Genomic DNA, 15892 nt, shown 5'->3' with positions numbered 1-15892 from the left:
GCCAAGAAATTATTGCCAAGACCAGTGTCATAAAGCTTGTATTCTATATTTTCTTTCAGGAGTGTCACAGTTTCAAGTCTTATGTTTAAGTCTTTAATTCATTTTGATTTGATTTTTCTCTATAGTGCAAGATAACGGTTCAGTTTCATTCTTTTGCATGTGTATATCCAGTTCCCCCAACACCATTATCCTTGAGTTATCCTTTCCTCATGTGTACTCGTGGCATTTTTGTGGAAGATCAGTTGACTGCATTAGTGTGGGTTCATTTCTGGGCTCTCTATTCTGTTCTGTTGTTCTAGATGACTCTATTATGCCAGGAACACCCTGTTTAGTAACTGTATTTTGTAATATGTTTTTTTTTTTTTTTGCATGACAGAGTCTTTACTTTTAAATGATTACTGATACACCAAGTAATAACATGTAACAAGTTCTTGAATTCTATCATCTAGTAATTTTGATTAAGAGAAACTAAAAGCAGCCCAAATAATTCTACTAGTATTCACTGTTCTAACCATTAGCAAGAATGGACTACATTAAGGCTGGCTGCTGCTTCACACAGGTTACAAAGAACTATTTACTACTTTTTCATAGATAAAGCCCCTGACCTTCAAGAAAGTGTTAGGGAAAAAAAATATTTAATCCCTTCCTTTCTTCAAAGAATGGTTATGTGGTGTTTTTTTTTAAAACTAGATCTAAGAAAGAAAAAGTCAACAGTGATATACATGTTGCTTGAGCCAAAAGGCATATATACCTTGCCAAAAAGACAACATATACCCATTAAATTCCTAAGAAATATGAGGTAAAAAGATGAAATCTTTAGATAATTTCTAAGTCTGTACAAAAAAGCTAGATTTGCTACTGCCTAAAAAGTGGAAGGACCTACTATATAATATATGGAAATAATTTAATGCCATTTCAAAAGAATGTAACTACAGCTGTGCTAAAGCTTCATATTCATGAGGGCATCTAAAATGCCACTCCACAGAACAGGTGCTTCTCTCTTCTTCTATCCATTTATGCGGTAGTTTTCATGGATTTCTGGCCGAATGTCACAGACAAAAGCCAAGAGGTTATCCAAGACTTCATCCCTGTTCTGCCGGAAGTAGGTCTGGAGGATGGTCATCTTCTCCTGGGTCTTCTTCTCCACTTCAGTGCTGCAACTGCCATGGGATCCCAGTGCCGCAGCTTCCTTGGCCTTGAATTCTTTCTCCCTCTGCAGGCGGTACTGTTCAATTTCAGCCTGAGCTTCTTCTTTGGCCTGCTTCAGCCTCCGGTTCTTTCTTTTACGGGCCTCGGACACCTTCTCGGCTGCCCGCTTCTCGGCCTGCAGCAGCTGCTGAATCCCCTGCGACTGACTAGCCATGGCGGCAGCGATTCTGACTGTAATATGTTTTGAAGTCAGAAACCGTGATGCCTCCAGGTTTGCTCTTCTTTCCTATAATTATTTTGGCTATTCAGGGTTCTTTCTGGTTCCACATGGAATTTAGAATTCTTTCTTCTATTTTTCTAAAAATGACATTGGGATTTTGGTAAGGATTGCATTGAACCTGTATATTTATTTGGTTAGTACAGATACTGTAACAGTATTCAGTCTTCTGATCTTTGAACATGGATGTTTTTTCATTCGTGTCTAATTTTATCAATATTTTACAGTTATTTTATTTTTTTATTGACACACAATAGCTGTAAATGTTTTGGGGATACATGTGATAATTTGATATATTCATATAATTTGTTAAGATCAAATCAGTGTAATTGCAATATCTATCCCATTAAATAATTGTCCTTGTAGTTTTCAGTATACAAGTATTTTACTTCCTTTGTTAAGTTTGCTTCTAAGTATTTTATTCTTTTTGGTGATATTATAAATTGGGTTTGTTTTCTCAATTTCCTTTTTGGATTTTTGTTGTTGGTTTATAGAAATACAACTGATGTTTGTATCCTGTCAATTTTCTAAATTCATTTATTAGTTCTAACAATCTTCTTTCGTGTGTGGAATCTTTAGGGTTTTCTACATGTAAGATCATATTATCTGTGAACAGAGGTAATTTTATTTCTTTCTTTCTTATGTGGATGCCTTTTATTTCTTTTTCCTGCCTAATTGCTCTGGCTAGGACTACCAGCACTATGTTGAATAGAAGTGGTGAGACTGGGTATTTTTGCCTTGTTTCTGACCTTATAAAAACAACTTTCAGTTTCTTACTATTGAGTATGATGTTAGCTATGGACTTTCATATGTGATCATTGTTATCTTGAGTTGGTATCCTTCTATTCTTAATTTGTTGAGTTATCTTTATTGTAAAAGGTATTGACTTTTGTTAATTGCTTGTTCTGCATGTATTGAGATGATCATGTGATTTTTGTCCTTTGTTCTGTTAATGTGGTATATCACATTGATTAATTTGCATGTATTCAACCATCTTTGCATGCCAGGGATTAAATTTTTGTCTTAATTTGTGATCTTTTAAATGTACTATTGAATTCAATTTCATAGTAGTTTGTTGAAGGTTTTGCATCTATATTCATCAGGGATATTGGCTTATAATTTTTATTTTCTTCTAATATTTTTGTCTGGCTTTGTTCTCAGAGTAATCTCTACCTCATAAAATGAGTTAGAAAACTTTCCCTCCTCTTTTTGGAATAGTTTGAGGACAATAATGTTAGTTCTTTAAATATTGGGTAGAATTCACCACTAAAACATTTTGGACCTCGGCTTTTCTTTGTTGGGAGGGTTTTAATTACTGATTCAATATTCTTACTAGCTAAAAGTCTGTTTACATCTTCTCTTTTTTCATGCTACAGTCTTAGTAGGATGTATTTGTAAATGGAAAAGAAATTTTTCCATTTCTTCTAGGTTATCTAATTCTTTGGCATCTAATTGTGCATAGTAGTCTCCTATGATCAAGTTTATATTTCTGTGGCATAAGCTGTAACATCTCCTCTTTCATTTCTGGTTTTATTTGTTTGAGTCTTCTCTATTTTTTTTTTAGTCTAGCTAAAGGTTTGTCAATGTTGTTGATCTTTTAAAAATCACCTCCTTTTTTCATGGATTTTTTTTCTATTGTTTTCTGTTCTCTCTATTTCTGCTGTAACTAATCAAATTGAATTATGTATTTTTTTCTGAAGGCTTCTAATAATGTAACAGGCATTGATTCATTAATTATTTTTGCTCTAAACTGTATTATTTTCTTTCTTATGCTTACTGTGGACTTTGTTCTTTCTGAGGTGTAATGTTAAGTTGTTTTTTTTGAGATAATTCTTATTTTATTTTTATTTTTGAGACAGGGTCTCACTCTTTCCCTGAGGCTAGAGTGCAGTGGCATGATCATTGCTCACTACAGCCTCGACCTACAGGGCTCAAATGATCTCACCTCAGTCTCCTGAGTAGCTGGGGCTACAGGTGCACGCTACCACATCTGGCTAGTTTTGTATTTTTTGTAGAAATGAGGTCTTGCTATGTTGCCTACACTGGTCTTGAACTCCTTGGGCTCAAGACGTCTGCTTGCCTCAGCCTCCCATGGTATTGAGATTACAGGTGTGAGCCACTGCGTCCAGCCAAGATCTTTCTTATTTTTATTTTTTATTTCCATGGGTTTTAGGGGAACAAGTGATATTTGGTTACATGAATACATTCTTTAGTGGTGATATCTAATATTATGGTGGACCTAGCTCTCTAGTAGTATATGGGGTACCCAATTTGTAGTCTTTTATCTCTCACCCCCTTCCATGCTTTCATCTGAGTCCCCAAAGTCTATTGCATTATTCTTATGCTTTTGCATTCTCATAGCTTAACTCCCACTTGTAAGCGAGAACATATGATGTTTGGTTTTCCATTCCTGAGTTACTTCATTTAGAGTAATGGTCTCCAATTCCATTCAGGTTGCTGTAAATGCCATTATTTTGTTCCTTTTTATGGCTGAGTAGTATTCCATGGTATACAGATACCACAATTTCTTTATCCACTCTTTGACTGATGGGCTTTTCGGTTGGTTCCATATTTTTTCAATTGTGGATTGTGCTGCTATAAACATTCTGTGTAATGTGTGTACTATTATCTTTTTTTGTATAATGACTTCATCTGGGTAGATTGCTGGATCAAAGGGTATTTCCACTTTTAGATCTTTTCTTTTAAAAAAAATATTTTTTATTTCAATAGGTTTTAGGGAGCAGATGGTGGTTGGCTCATGTGAGTTGGCTTCCTTTCTCAGCAGGGAGCCTCATGGTCTGGGGTAGGTTCTCAGCTCTGGTCACTGGCTGCTTGGAAATAGAACACTACTTTTAGTTATTTAAGGAATCTCCACAATTTTCCATAGTGGTTGTACCAGTTTACCTTCCCCCCAGCAGTGTAAAAGTGTTCCCTTTTCACCATATACATGCCAGCATCTATTATTTTTTGATTTTTTAAATTATGGCCATTCTTGCAGGAGTAAGGTGGTATTACATTGTGGTTTTGATTTGCATTTGCATTTCCCTGATAATTAGTGATGTTGAGCATTTTTTCATATGTTTGTTGGCCACTTGTATATCTTCTTTTAAAACTGTCTTTTCATGTCCTTAGCCCACTTTTTGATGGAATCGTTTGTTTTTTTTTTTCTTGCTAATTTTTTGAGTTCCTTGTAGATTCTGGATATCTTTGTCAGATATATAGACTGTTAGTTGATTGTCAGAGGTACAGATTGTGAAGATTTTCTCCCACTCTGTGGGTTGTCTGTTTATTCTACTCATTGTTGCTTTTGCTGTGCAGCTTTTTAGATTATTTAAGTCCCATTTGTTTATCTTTGTTTTTGTTGCATTTGCTTTTGAGTTCTTGGTCATGAAATCCTTGTCTAAGCCAATGTCTAGAAGGGTTTTTTTCCGATGCAATCTTCTAGAATTTTTATGGTTTCAGGTCTCAGATTTAAGTACTTGATCCATCTTGAGTAGATTTTTGTATAAGGTCAGAGATGAGAATATAGTTTTATTTCTTTACGTGTGCCTTGGCAATTATCCCAGCACCATTTGTTGAATTGGGTCGCTTTATGTTTTTGTTTGCTTTGTCAAAGATCAGTTGGCTGTAAGTATTTGGCATTATTTCTGGGTTCTCTGTTCCGTTCCATTGGTCTATGTAGCTATTTTTTATACCAGTGCCATGCTGTTTTGATGAGTTATAGTATAGTTTGAAGTCAGGTAATGTGATGTCTCCAGATTTGTTCTTTTTGCTTAGTGTTGCTTTGGCTATGTGGGCTCTTTTTTGGTTCCATATGAATTTTAGGATTGTTTTTTTCTCTGTGAAGAATAATGGTGGTATTTTGATAGGAATTGCCTTGAATTTGTAGATTACTTTTGGCAGTATGGTCATTTTCACAATATTGATTCTACCCTTCCACGAGCATGAGATGTGTTTCCATTTGTTTGTGTTGTCTATGATTTATTTCAGCAGTGTTTTGTAGTTTTCCTTGTAGAGGTCTTTCATGTTCTTTGTTAGGTATATTGCTAAGTTTTTCACTTTTTTTTTTGCAGCTATTGTAAAAGGGGTTGAGTTCTTGATTTGATTCTTAGCTTGGTCACTGTTGGTGTATAGCAGAGCTATTGGTTTGTGTACATTAATTTTGTATCCTGAAACTTTGCTGAATTCATTTATTAGGTCGAGGAGGTTTTTGGAGGAGTCACTAGGGCTTTCTAGGTATATAATCATATCATTAGCAAACAGCGACAGTTTGACTTCCTCTTTACTGATTTGGATGCCCTTTATTTATTTCTCTTGTCTGATTGCTCTGGCTGGAAATTCCAGTACTATGTTGAATAGAAGTGGTGAGAGTGGGCATCCGTGTCTTGTTCCAGTTCACAGGGGGAATGCTTTCAACCTTTCCCATTCAGTGTTATGGTGGCTATGGGTTTGTCACAGATGGCCTTTATGGAGTTAAGATATGTCCCTTCTATGCTGATTTTGCCAAGGGTTTTAATCATGAAGGGATGCTGAATTTTATCAAATGCTTTTTCTGCATCTATTGAGATGAATATCTTTCTTATTTTTCAATGTCGGTGTTTATCACTATAAACATCCCTCTTAATATTGCTTTGCCTGAAACTCAATGCTATGGTGTGTTTCCATTTTCATTTGTCTTAAGATATTTTCTAGTTATCCTTTTGATTCCTTTTTTGTCTCATGGGTTGTCAAGAGGATGCTGTTTACTTTTTACATTGTAAATTCCCAGTTTTTTTTCTGTTAATTTCTAGCTTTATGCCATTGTGGTTGGAAAATATATTTAATATAACTTCAGTCTTCTTAAATTTGTTAAGACTTGTTTTGTGATCTAACATGTGACATGTCTTGGAGAACAGGTCCTTTTTTGTCAGCTTGCATGTTCGGGCAACACAGAAACAAGTCATTTCTGCAGCCCTTTGAAAAGTCAGAACATTGGGTATACAGTCCAGGCGTCTCCTTTCTTCCCCAGGGAGAAGCTGGGAACTGGCAGTTTATTTCCAATCATGTGGTGCTGTGCCAGAGGAAAGAATTACAGTGAGAGGGTGTGATAAATAGTCAATTTAAACCATCTTTAAGGCAGCTGGTTTTGTGCTTGCCCAGGACACAGGAGCCTCTCAACTGATCTTTGGATAGTTCATACAAGGAAATTGTTGTTGAATCAGTATGTTCGCTGGAAAAAGGAGGGTCCGGAGCTTCTTGTTTTGCCATGTTTCTGGCCAGACTCCTCTAATAAGCATATATTTTATTTTCACATTCCAATTATCACTATATTTATTAATTTGTAGATGGAAAATTATATGATAATTTTATTGTATATGTTATGTCTTAGTCTGCTGTTGTACTTGCAGTAAAATGGGTTCCTTGATTAGTGATGTATAAGTCAGGGACAGAAACTGAAATCACATATTTTTTTCCAAGGCCTCTAATAGTGTTAGAGACATTGATTCAGTTACCTGGTATGCATGTTCAAATCTCGAATGAGTATCCCTTTGGTCAAGACCCATAAGTATATACCTAAAATCATAAGCAATAAGTCAATGTAATCCATTTTCCAGCTATGAGCTTGCCTGGATTTTGCCAATAGAAAACCCATTCTTACTTTTAGCCTCTGAAATTAATGTTAAAAACATAACAGTTATTAGTCAATTTTTGAGCATCTGAGCATCGAGTGGGATGCACCTTTTTGTTGTTGTTAATTCATCAATTACCTCTGTGACTAATCATTTTGCATACTCAAGAGCTCACACGGTAACTACTTGTTGCTTTCTGTACCATTCTGAATTCAAAATTTGTTGTTCTTGTTTTGTTTTTTAATGGGCAGCAGCCTACCCTGCCTTGTTTCCTTACACGTCCATAAAGTTTTTCATAGCAGTTCACCACACTGGGGTTTCTCTTATCTTCTAGTCATCAAAGGCCTGCTTTCTGGACCATATAGCTACTCCATTGGCCAATGCCTAAGAATTGGTACAAATCCATACTATGTTATTTTTATTATCTAGGTCCATGAGAAATATAATTCTTACTTCTATTAAGTGAAATTATCTTTTACTTTTTCAGTAAAAAAGCAACAATCAGCAAAGTGCAATGCAGTTGACTTCCAGATTAAGTGTTAACTCTACCCTGGACTCTACTGTCTGTGGGCTATGCTACTTCTGAGGCAGCCTCAGGTGATATTCTAGTTCAGATTCCATGACTGCTTAATGTTGTTCAAAGCATTATTTTAAATCAACTTTTTCCCTTGTTACTATGTGAATAAGGGCTAATAAAATTTACAGATTTGGTATGTGATTTCTTCAGAAACCAGTCTTTGTGACTTGTTTTAATTTTGGAGTTAGACAGACAAAAATTCATTATGTTTGGTTGAAGAATACTGATCTTCCTTCCTTCCTTCCTTCCTTCCTTCCTTCCTTCCTTCCTTATTTATTTATGTTTTGAGTTTTGCTCTTGTTGCCCAGGCTGGAGTGCAATGGTGTGATCTCTGCTCACCGCAACCTCCACCTCCTGGGTTCAAGCAATTCTCCTGCCTCAGCCTCCTGAGTAGCTGGGATTACAGGCATGCACCACCACGCCCAGCTAATTTTGTATTTTTAGTAGAGACGGGGTTTCTCCATGTTGGTCAGGCTAGTCTTGAACTCCCAACCTCAGGTGATCTGCCCACCTCAGCCTCCCAAAATGCTGGGATTACAGGCGTGAGCTACCGCGCCCATCCTAAGAATGCTAATATTTCTACCCCATGTAATTACTAGAAATTTTAACAGTTATGCTGGACCTATATTTCAGTAGGATTAGTTATTATTCCCTGGTGGTCATACCATTAACATTTGGAAGTCATGCTTAGCTTGATTTCTAGATTTAGATATCAACATTATATTATTGATGCAATGAATATCAGTAGTTTAGATGGAATCAAATCAATGTTTCTTACCACCAGGTTGTAGCTGTAAAGAAGACACTTTAAATATTCCCACACTGAGCACAAAAAGGTATTGGAGATTATTTCACATGAATGCACATTTGATTTTTACTTTCTTTCAAAATAGAAATCCAAAAGGAAGCGCTGGCCAAATTGATCATAGAATATCAATCTCCCTCAGGTTGTTTCACAACTTGAATTTTTAACATATAGAGCATGAATGATGGTATTCAATTACTCTTTACTCAGTTCTCTAGAGTCTTGAGTTTTCTTCCAGGCACCGTTGGCTTTCCTTACATGCTATACTGTACTATTAAGCAAATAATTTGAGGACACTAATTTATCTTTATCTAAGATGTCTTTAATAAAAACTAAAATTTCTTGATGTTCACTTTCCCTTACTTCCTTTCCCGGTCTCCTATTAGGCTGGTAAAAATGTTACTGCAGTTTTTGCCATTACTCATTTTTTTTTTTTTTTTTGAGAGACAGAATCTTAATCTGGGCCCCAGAATGGAGTGCAGTGGCCTAATCTAGGCTCACTGCAACCTCCTCCACCTGCCGGATTCAAGGATTCTTGTGCCTCAGTCTCCCAATTAGCTGGGATTGCAGGCATATGCCACCTTACCCGACTAACTTTTTGTATTTATAATAGAGACAGGGTTTCACCATGTTGTTGAGGCTGGTCTTGAACTCCTGACCTCAGGTGATCTGCCCACCTCAGTCTCCCAAAGTGCTTACAGGTGTGAGCCACTGCACCCAGCTGCCATTACTCTTAATGGCAAAAACTACAGTAACTTTTGCACCAACTTAATATACTACTTTATATTAATGACTTGACTGGATTTAGGTAGTTCCAAAGGTTACTGTCTACCGTGCCAAATTAAAAGAGAATGAATAACAGATTTGTATGTCTGTTTCCACTGGTTTGGATAAGACAAGAGTCCCATATTCATACATCATATTCATTTCAGTAATATGTTCTGGTAGTTGTTATGCAACAAACTTACATAACTTTAATCATTAATTCCTACTTTGAACCGTATTTTTATTTTAGAATATTTTACCATGTCCTGCTAAATTAATTACATTGCCTTTTACCTTTTAATTAGCAGATTTAGGAATATCCTGATTTTGTATATTAAAGTCTAGGAATTCCAATCATGTTATTTTACTACCCTGAATGATTTCCTTGCATACCAATGCAAATGGCCTTAGATACTATTATGGAAAAAATATTTTCCCCTTCTAAGTTATATGTCGAAGCCCTAACCCACAGTGCAACAGTATTTGGAGGTGGGACTTTTGGAAGAAAATTAGGTTTAGATGAGGACATGAAGGTGGGGCTCCCATAATGGGATTCATGTCCTTATAGGAAGAGGAAGATGGACCAGACCTTTTACTCTCTCCCTTCCTTTCTCTCTCTGTCTCTCTCAAGTCACCATTTGAGAATATAGCAAAAAGGCAGCCATCTGCAAGCCAGAAGAGAGCTCTCACCAGATAAGCACATCGGCCAGCACCTTGATCTTAACCTTCCAGTCTCCAGAATTGTGAGAAATAAATGTCTGTTGTTTGAGTCCCTAGTCCATGGTATTTTGTTATGGCTGCCTGAACTGACTGCTTGCCTGCTCTGAAATTGCACCAACAGTCCCTGGATATTTTGTCATTCAGAATAAACCATTTTTAAACACCTGCTCTTTTAAACAACACTGCCTTGGAAGAGACTGCAGATTCTGTTTTTAAAATTAGGTTTTTAGAATTTTTAGAATTCATCAAGGCAAGGATAAATGGAGGAGTTGGTAAAGCAGCCTGATCATATAATCTCTTATAGTGATCCATTAAAATTTTAGTAGCTACTCCATCTATTTTTCTTTTTTCATATCTTTTAAAATTAATCATGTGACTATATTCTACCCAGTTTAAATATCTCCAGTTTCTGTTTTAAAACCTATTTTATGCTTTTTCCTCTTTCTTCTGAATAATCCTAATTTTCCCCCCATCATTTGGCCCTGCTTATGGAATCTGAATCAGGAGGTCAATGAAATCTTCCCTTACAGAATCCTGCTCATCTGTTTGTAGAGTAACATAAGGAGCCCAAGCATCTGGAAGCTCTTTAATTACAACATCAATCATCACTTGAGTCAAAGGCATAAAATTAGGGGGTAATTCAGTATCATCATATAGCCAATCCAGTCACTGGTATTTTCAACATTTCAGAGGCTTTAGAAGGATTATTTTATTTAGTATCTAATTTTTCATTTATACACATTTTATGTATTTTGCCTTTATCCACCTCTATAGATTGCAAGTTTGACTCTCTAACACATCTCTGTAAAAATTGCAACTAATTGAGAATTCTGAATATGACCGAATTCTGAATATGACCAACATTCTCTTCCATTGATCACTGTATAATGCAAGGGAAGTACCTCCTTGTATCTGAATACATAAACATAATTTTAGTAGAGGCTTCCCAGGAAGCTGTTTATAACATTCCACAAATGACTTAGGTCTTTGACTGAATACCCGTTTCATTTGTCTTTGGTTTCCTCACCCTGCAGCCTGTATACTCTTTTTAGTGATCCTCATTCAGAGTGTCACATTCTGAGCAAAATAAATATCTGCCCAATTCCCTTTTGGCACACTTTCTCTTCCCTTTAGGATCACCAGTCATTATTTGGTGTACTTGGCAGCCTCAGTGCTTTCTGTTACTTTCATTTTTTCAAAGTATCGAAATTACAAAATTCTTGGCTGACTTCCCCTCTGTCTGAATTTCTTTCTCAATCCTTGTAGCTATTTCCCTTGGTTCAGAATATACCACCTCCAAGTTCCATTGATATGCTTCTCTTTTCATCAGTGGTTGCAGCATTTGCCTGACTCAAGCCAGAAGTGACCCAGGAGGCAAATTATCATCAAAAGTTCATCATCTCCCTCATCTTTCTTTTCCTTAAACAAAATCTTAGCCAACATTTACAATTAGAGACAAAGGTCATTTCAATACTCGACTCACTGTGCCAAATGCATCAATTACACAGGGTCAGAGAACTATTTTAAAAGGACTCTACAAGGTATGCTTAAATTAGGTTTTGATAAAGGTAAAGGAGAAAGAAAATACAGACAAACATTAGAGAGTTTTGAGATTCCCAGACATAGTCCCCATGATCTTTCTCAGTTTTACGGAATGTGCTTTGTCATTAGATCATGATTTGCCAAGCTGTGTACGAGATATGGTGGTCTTAGGGCCGCCAAGCACAAGTTTCCTGAGGAATCTTCCTACTCAACTGGTCAATAGCTTGAATCAGGCTGTGTAACTAGTTCAAGCAGGTACAGACCATCAACCTACATTCTCAAGGAACAATGTAGATAACTTGCTAGTGGGTGCTACCAGAGAAGTTTCAGAATGCAAACTGCACATTATAAATCCCTGAGTAGCACATTTTACCCCATTACTGGCCAAGGGTTGATAGCATGGTTCCAGGCAAATTTGGAAATAAACACAGAGTTAGAATTGCTTAGACCAGCTTCAAGTTCATCTTATCTGTACACAATATTTCTTTACTATACAAATGTTAGTTTTCCATGGAGTTGGTATTTGATTCCTTTTTTATTGCTTGGCTTCCTATTATATCATTACCTTAGTTTGTTTCCTGTTACCTGTCCTCCTCTCCTTCACTTTTGTTTGGAGGCAAATATTCTTTTTTCCAGGGTTAGCTCATCCATCTTTATTCTTTATTCCTCTCTCTCATTCCCTCTCATTCATTCCACAATTAAATATTGGGTTTCTACGATGTATTAGACATTGTCTTTGACCTAAGGAGGTCAGTTTATGAAGATAGGTGAACATGGAAACATATAAATATGATTGAATGTTGTCAGCAATATGAGAAAATTGTGTCTTGGGTTATAGTGAAGCACAAATAAGAGGGTTTTCAATCTACCTGCTGATTCAGGAAAAGTTTTATGTAAGAACTGGCGCTTGAAGGGTCAGTTGGAGTGAAGGATAAATAGGTATACTAAGAACAGATCTATAATGTGCTGTGTAATAAATAGGAAGCCACTGAAAGACTTTTAGTTGGAGAATAACGTGGTCAGATAGAATATTCTGGAAGTGGTTGGATAATGGATTGGAGTTAGGCAAGAGTGGAAGCAGTAAGTTTATTACAGTTGAGGTCTCTGTTGCTGCATTGCCCATGTACTCTATGCTCACCCTAAATCATTAAATTACACCGGTAGACACCTATATTTACTTAGCTGCAAACTCAGTGCTTTATTTTCAGCACTCATCCTCTTGGATGCATTTGACACTGCTTGTTCTTATGCCCCTTTTGAAACTGCCTTCCCTTGGCTGACAGGCTACTATTTGTTGAAGAAAAGTCATTATTTGGATTCCTGGAGAGTTAGAGGCAGAAATCATGATCCAGCACCCCTGAGCACTGACTGTACTTTCTCCACCCCATGATGATCTAGCCTTCCTGATGCTGAATTTGGCTCAAGATCCAAGTGTGCCTGGTGTGGAAAATAGTTCTTTAAACAGAAGTACAAAAATAAGAGTAGTTTCTTCCTGGAAACAAGTAGAAAAACAAGAAACATAGCCAAACGGTGTCTATTTTCTAAATTTTGATAGCAGTTGCAATTGAAGAGGGTAAACAGCATTGAGGTATGTTTATTGCACATGCAATAGATTTCAGTATTCTTGGTTAAATAAATCTGGGAACTGCATGTTATGATTATGGGGATTACATTTCTTGGTGATGGCAGGGGAATGGATGGTAGCAGGGTTGTGGGATTGCTCCTAGACAATTTGTAACTCTCCTGAAGTGCTTTATTCTTCCTCCTAGGTCTCCTCTTATTTCCCTATTTGATGTGTCCTCGGTGGCCATGCCTACTGTTGTAGACTCTACAGCCAAGTGACACAGATGGCCTGAACTCTCAACACAACTCCTTTGTCACCCTTCACCATGTTTTTCTCTTTATATAAAACCCTCAAATGATCTACTCCATTTATTTTTAGTAGTAACAGATTTTCTACTTTCATTTTGGGATAATGAAGCCACACTGAGAAGACCTCATAAAGTCAGAGCCAGAATACTACTTCCTCATTCTGAACTTCTGCTCAATTAATCCCTAAAACCTATCAATGATGCCAATGAACAGCTTGCCTCTCATGTGGATTTTAAGCAGTTAACTCTTTTGGGGTTCTTTCATTAAAGTTAGGGGCAATGGTTAAGTGGGTCTCAAAGGGCCTCTCTGAATTTTATTTAGCAAAGATAAGCAGAGAGCCAATGAAATAAAATAAGTAATTGAGAAAAGCATTTATATTATTTTGACAAACTTGAAAGTACCATTACCTATCTTTTCATAAAGGGAAGTAGGAACAACCTGCTGGGTAAAACCAAGAGTTGACTTTCTTATGAGATTCTTGGTGTTAATAAGCTACATTCACTCTACAGGGAAGCATTAAATATCCATCATCCATTTAAGGCCTTTAAAATTGTGCACATCTAAAAAGAAGAGTCCTGGGTTTTTGTTTTAGAATAATGTTGATAATGATGATGATAATGATGATGATGGTAATAGTTAAGATAAAACATGCCTTAACACAAAATGACAAGAGAAGATAGGGTGCTAGAAATAATAATAATGTGCATTCAGAAACTAACCATAGATTCAAAAATATTTTAAAGACAGATGTACAGAAACCAAGTAAAAAACTATGTGAGACTAAATTCTAGTCATACCTAAAGTGATTCACTGCTTGAAAATGATATAGGATTCTGAACTAATATTTTGGAGGTTCCACTTCTTGAAAAGCTATTAGGATTCTGAACTAATATTTAGGAGGTTTCTAAAAGAATAACATAGCAATTTGATTTCTACAAAATAAATGTTCACAGATCATGGAAGGAGACTATATGAACAGGATTTGTGGAAGCAATCACTACAGTTGGAAGGTACTAGGCCCTGCGTTGCTGAAGAATTCTTGCCAAGACAAGCTCATGATAGTTCATAGAAGACAGTTAATAATATTATTATGAGAAACAACAGATAACTCAGTAAAGTATAAAGTGAAATATGTTTAATAAGGGTCTGTTTTATTTTGGAAATGGCATAGCTTTTAAAGTCAGGAATTCAAGTTTCTGCTTTATTAGTTAAAAGTATGAGGCCTTGGAAAATTCTCAGATCTCAATTATTATGACTTTAAAATGGGTTATAAAATTACTTTAACAAGTATCTGTAAGAATTGATTGAAATTAAATGTATATCAAAGCTTTTTTGTAAACTGTAAAGCACAATATGATTGCTACCTTTTTTTTTTGAAATGGAGTTTTGCTCTGGTTGCCCCGGCTGGAGTACAGGAGTGCAATGGCGCAATCTTGGTTCACTGTAACCTCTGCTTCCTGGATTCAAGTGATTCTCCTGCCTCAGCCTCCCGAGTAGCTGGGATTACAGGTAACCACACCTGGCTAATTTTGTATTCTTAATAGAGACGGGGTTTCTCCATATTGGTCAGTTGGTCTTGAACTCCCGACCTCAGGTGATCCACCTACCTCGGCCTCCTTAAGTGCTGGGATTACAGGTGTGAGCCACCATGCCTGGTGATTGCTACTTTTTAATGTTGCTTTTAAATGTATGAATGGCATCATATTTACTATCGTATCAGGACAGTAAGTGAGAGTAGGCTACCTTAAACTGGTTGAAATTAAAAGAAGTCTAGACACAACAGATTCAAGTTCTCAAATGATGCTTTCCAATTTCTTATTCTTTCCTCTGTATTGATTTTATCCTTGGGAAAGTTTATCCCAACTATTTTCAGAGATGAACTTAGCAACCTCTAGAGAAAAAAAAAAAAAAAAGCTTCTTTTCCCAAAGAATTCCAGCCAGTATGAGTATCGAGTTTTATCTTGAGCTATGTGAATACATCTACAAATGTATTACTGTGACTAGTTTTCCAAATACTCTTACTGAGTGAGTCTTGGTCAAGTATTCATGCTAGAGCTTGGAGGGTACAGTCAGTCCTATTTGATTCCCAAAGAACAATTTAGTAAGGTATAGTTTGTTTTCTGCTCCTATAACAAAATATCATAGACTGAGTAATTTATAAATAAAATAGTTTATTTGGTTCATGGTTCTGGAAGCTAGGAATTCAAAGGTTGAGAGGCCACAACTGGTGAGGTCCTTCTTGCTGCACCATAATGTAGCAGAAGGCATCACAAGGTCAGAGAGCAAATAAGAGAGATAGAGAGAAAAAGGGGGCAAAGCTCTCATATCCCACTCCCAAGATGATGGCATTAATTCATTCCTGAGTACAGAGCCCTCATCACCTAATGCCTCTTAGAGGTCCCACCTCTCAATACTGTCACAATGACAATTACATTTCAACCTGAGTTTTAAGGGGACATTCAAACCATAGCCCAAGGGCAGGCAAAAAAGCAGATTCTGCTATACCCATATCACTGTCATCTTTTCATAATGGTCATACTTAATAAAAAAATAGGTAAGGGTTTTCCTACCAGTTT

The 15892-nt window shown here is 36.5% G+C and overlaps 1 pseudogene; it reads right to left on the bottom strand.

Moving 5' to 3' along the window:
- Positions 1–352: 352 nt before the first annotated feature.
- LOC123567930 (V-type proton ATPase subunit G 1 pseudogene) lies at positions 353–1378 on the bottom strand (annotated as a pseudogene).
- Positions 1379–15892: the final 14514 nt, after the last annotated feature.

Source organism: Macaca fascicularis, chromosome 12 (genome assembly GCF_037993035.2).
Source record: "Macaca fascicularis isolate 582-1 chromosome 12, T2T-MFA8v1.1".
Taxonomy (NCBI): Eukaryota; Metazoa; Chordata; class Mammalia; order Primates; family Cercopithecidae; genus Macaca; species Macaca fascicularis.
This window is presented reverse-complemented; position numbering and strand designations above follow the sequence as displayed.